The following is a 4,746-nucleotide window of genomic DNA, read 5'->3' as shown; positions in this document are numbered from 1 at the left end:
CTTCTGAATCATAGGAAAGGAGGGTCACCATGATCAACTCCTTCTGAATCATAGGAAAGGAGGGTCACCATGATCAACTCCTTCTGAATCATAGGAAAGGAGGGTCACCACGTCCAACTCCTTCTGAATCGTAGGAAAGGAGGGTCACAAAGATCAACTCCTTCTTAATCGTAGGAAAGGAGGGTCACTACAATCAGCTCCTTCTGAATCGTAGGTAAGGGGGGTCACCACGTCCAACTCCTTCTGAATCGTAGGAAAGGAGGGTCACCATGTCCAACCCCTTCTAATTCGTAGTAAAGGACGCTCACTACGTACAACTCCGTCTGAATCGTAGGAAAGGAGGGTCACTACAATCAGCTCCTTCTAAATCGTAGGAAAGGAGGGTCACCACGATCAACTCCTTCTAAATCGTATGCAAAGAGGGAAAGGAAAGGACGCTCACTATTCTGAATCGTAGGAAAGGAGGGACACTACGTACAACTCCTTCTGAATCGTAGGAAAGGAGGGTCACTAAGATCAGCTCCTTCTGAATCGTAGGAAAGGAGGGTCACCACGTCCAACTCCTGAATCGTAGGAAAGGAGGGTCACTACGATGAGATCCTTCTGAATTACAGAAAAGCCTGAGGAGAGCTAAGTCTAGGCCTTTCACGGCCACAGACCACTGGAAGTTGAATAGGAAGTACTTCCTTTATAAACTCCATTGCAGGGGAGTGGCCTTAGAGGGGACTCGTTCAGGTTATATCACTGACGTGTGATCTTCACATTCAAAAACATTTTATCTGGCTTTATAACTTAGGGCTGGGCGATATAGAAAAAAAGCTTATCGATTAAAAAAAAATGCATATTGATCGATATCGATAATTATTGAAAAGATTTGAAACCATATTTTATGTGCAGCTCTCCCTGGACATTTTATATTGCTAAATGATTTAATTTTAATAAAGAACACAAACACAGACTTCCAATTAAATATTTATTTAACCAACTTTTTTAACCATAACAGAATTGTTTTAAAGAAAAATAACTTAAGAGACCTGAGTTATGTTATTAAATATTGACAGCGCTGTGTTTGAGAAAAACTTTCGGCGCGGAACTTCGTATTGTGGATCCAGAGTGGCGAGCAGCTGTTTGAACCCAGGTTTTTCAACAGCAGACAACGGCAGCATATCCTTTGCTATGAAGCATGTTACAGCATGAGTAATGTCCTTGTGCCGCTTGGACGCTTTGTTGTATTTATCACAAACCAGGAAGCCCAATTTAGCCTGCGACGCCTGCTTTGATTTGGCAGAAATTCCCGAATATTCCTCGGAGGATTATGCAGAGCCGCGCCGGGGCCTACACAGCTCGTACTGCGGCGGGTGTGAGCGGCTGAGATGATAAAACAAGTTGGTTGTGTTATCAGACTTTGTTTTCACTGGTTCCCTACACATTTTACAGATGACTGTGGTTTGTTTTGTGTCCGACTTGCCATAACAGAAATACTGCCAAACTACATAAACCCTTCTTTGGAACAATTTCCTCCGCCTCTCCTTGCTGCGACATCTTCATGTGCTCTGTGTTGTGGTTTGAGAGGGCGGCGCTTTGTGACGGCGTGTCTGGGTCCGCGATTGCGATTGGTTAGGAGGAAGTAGTGACTAGCATAAACCTACATGCTAGGCTACAATGAGAAGGAAGGAAAACTGCGTTTCTTTATCGAACTTTTATCGACACTCTTTTTTTCTATTGCGCCACACATCTATCGATCGATATATATTGTTATTGAATTATCGCCCAGCCCTATTATAACTTTTTACTTAGCTTATTGAGTTTTTAACTTAAACTATTAAAACAACCATATTCACAGTAGGCAATACTGTCCTTCTTGTGGTATTCCACTCAGAAACAGAGATCGCAGACCCCACAGACTACAGAGTTTTGACTTGTTTGTTGCAAAATGGTGGTTATATCTAGTACCAAAAATGGTAAGTTAGATGATAAAGAATTAAAAGAGAGACTTTAATTTGATAAATTGCTCTCATACTGATAGCACCTGTAGTGCTACCATCTGCCTTCTGAAGGTACCTCAATCCATCAGTGGGAACTAAGAAGAGTATATCACACTTACAAACATTCATAGACATGGCTCTCCAACTGATCTGACAAGGACAGTATTAATCAGAGATGCAGTTTGGACTCTGGAGGGGCTGCAGAGATTCACAGCTCAGCTTTGAGAATCTGTTCATGGGAAAAGTATGTCCTGTGTCATCCCATACTCAACTCTTGTCACAATAAAGAAGCTTTAGTTGGAAGAAACAAATGCTGTTGTGCCACCAGACATGGAAGACCAGGAAAAACTAAAATCTAATCTTTGGGCATGCATGGAATGGACAAAACAAACAAGCAATCAGCTGTAAACTCACTGTTGCCATGGTAAAACATGGAGGTGGCAGCATCATGTTGTGGTTTTTATTTGGCGGAGACAAGGGAGCTAATCAAATATGATGGGAAGACAGGGTGATACTGAAAGAAAAGCTGTTGAACTGAAGAGGACCTGAGACTGAGGTAGAGATTCATCGACACAACAAAAAGAGCAAAGAAATGTCTTCAATCAAAGGATCCGTCCGTCTGTGTCCTTCTTTGTCTCTTGGGAAAAACGTTCTGCTATGTCACAAGACATCCCCCAATCCAATAAGCTGTAATCTTGTTAGGGTTGTTAGTCAGTGAGGTGGTTTTAAGCGCTTTCTCCGCTCCTACCCTGCAACCCTTCATCAGACATGTTGATGGTGTTTTAGTTTTATGCAAACCACCGAAAGCGCCACCATCAAACACGGAGCAGGTTCTTTTTGACACCATCAGTTAACAGTGCTGTCCTGTCTTTTTCCTGCAATTTAATCACAGGTATTTACATAGAAACAAATTCCAAGGCCTGCAGCAGCTACTGTACATTATTCTTACCAGCCTTTGCTGTGAGACGCTGCAGTAGAACACAAGACAGCAGCAGCCAGATAATTATTAATACTAGGGGAAATATTTCATAAGATGAGCTTGCAGAGGGTTTCCCCGGTGTGTGGCTAAAAATTTTGACAAACAACAGCTTGATTACAAAACAAACAAAACCAAAGTAAATGCAAAACAGGAAATGGATGGCTGCCACTATTACAACTCAGGTTTAGTATCTTTCCCATTTTGTTGCACCTCTTGGCAACATTATTGTCTTTTTTTTCTTCTCCTCCCTTTGCGTGTCCTTCACCCATGCTTTTCCTTTTTTCCTTATTACTGCATATCATCTTTATTGGTTCTTTCTCTATTTTACGGGCCGAAAGCCCATGAAAGCGCAACAGAAGTGCAGCCTTTGGACTCTGACATCTGCACTGCTTGAGGCCTCCTGAAATAACCTCCCCATTGTGCAAGTACCTCAAAACAGCCTTTGATGAGAGAGGTGTGTTAAAGTCTGCACAAAGCTTCAAGTGTTAACCTTTCCGAAGATTAAGGGGAGCACAATAGGTACTGTTTAGAGTTTGCTAGGATTTGAGAATAAACACAAATTATACATTTAAAAAAAAAGAAACGTTTAGGGAAGCAAATAAGCCAATGTGTTTTTGTTAATCATACCGTCCACGAAACAAAAAGTAATATTTGTTTACCATTCAAATGTAATAACGGTCAAAACACCTGTTTTGTTTTTTAAGTAAATGCATTATTCCTCGTTTAAAAAACGTATAAAAAGAAAGTTTTGTAATTTTATCATAAATAATATGGATGTTATTCCTAAACATGAGTGATGTTTGAAGAAAAAAAAACGCATTAATGTAGTTTTAGTTTTTTCTTTCAAAATAAAATAAAAAGGCAAACATTTTTAATAAGAATAAACGTCATTAAGCCCGTATTGTATATTGGTTACATATTATAAAGAGGTTTAACTTTAATGATAACAGGTCGCTTATTGATAAAATGAACAGGGAATTGGTTATGTTATAAAGCCAGTTGTGTTGATGTAACTCCCATATTTTAACCGTATTTATGCAGACATTAGTTTCTATTTTATTTGTGAGGTGCCAGCCGGAAGCTGTTACCGTGTCTCTGTCTCCTACCTGCGGCTCTCTATCTGCTGCGCCTCCTTCCTCCGTCCTTCCTCCCTGGTACTCCGTTCAGCTCTTCAGGTGTATCTTGCATCTCCGGATATCATCTGAGAGGTTTTATCTGCTGAAATAAACTGGCTCCTAGTCGTAGTTTTCTCACCAAGCCGTGAAGAAAGCCACAGTAAGCTGCGCGGTCCTCGCAGCGCTGCAGCAGCGTGTCGGTCTGTGGAGGTGGGCTGAGCTTTTACCTATCAGCCCACTGTGGGCTGGGGATTAAAACCCACAGACGCCCACAGCAACAACCTGCACCAAGTTCACCTGGAGTTAAGTGGATAATTACCAAAGAGAGTTTAAAATAATCCTATAAATTATATATATCTATATATAGCTATGGATATATATACAGTACTGTAGTTGTAAACAAATATATATACATATTAGTATATATATTATATAAAGATATATACATAATATTATTTTTTTAAATAAATTTTTTATATATATTTAAAATTATATATATATATATATACCATAGTATTTCTTTATTAACCTAAAGCATAGTGCTTTAGGTTAATAATAGCCTATATTAATTAGGCTATGTATGCTTCCAAAAAAAAGGAAAAACTTCATCATTCCCCTTGTTTTTTTTTTTGTTTTTTTTTTTACAACTAAACAATAATATCCACAT

At 39.6% G+C, this 4,746-nt stretch overlaps 1 protein-coding gene across 2 annotated transcripts in view; it reads right to left on the bottom strand.

The window, feature by feature from the left end:
- Positions 1 to 4,746, bottom strand: part of LOC107086529 (GRAM domain-containing protein 2-like) — a 47,287-nt gene that overhangs the window by 38,305 nt on the left and 4,236 nt on the right. Inside the window, exon 1 of one of the 2 annotated variants that reach the window (XM_015377523.1) lies at positions 4,071 to 4,274. The exons of the other annotated variant lie outside the window; for it this stretch is intronic. The gene's annotated coding sequence lies outside the window, so the exon portion shown is untranslated. Of the gene's footprint in view, positions 1 to 4,070; positions 4,275 to 4,746 lie in introns of those variants that run through there. 2 annotated transcript variants of the gene reach the window in all.

This window comes from Cyprinodon variegatus, unplaced genomic scaffold (genome assembly GCF_000732505.1).
Source record: "Cyprinodon variegatus isolate N-32 unplaced genomic scaffold, C_variegatus-1.0 Scaffold156, whole genome shotgun sequence".
Lineage (NCBI taxonomy): Eukaryota > Metazoa > Chordata > Actinopteri > Cyprinodontiformes > Cyprinodontidae > Cyprinodon > Cyprinodon variegatus.
Note: the sequence above shows the minus strand (reverse complement) of the source record. Positions and strands in the feature narration are given on the sequence as shown.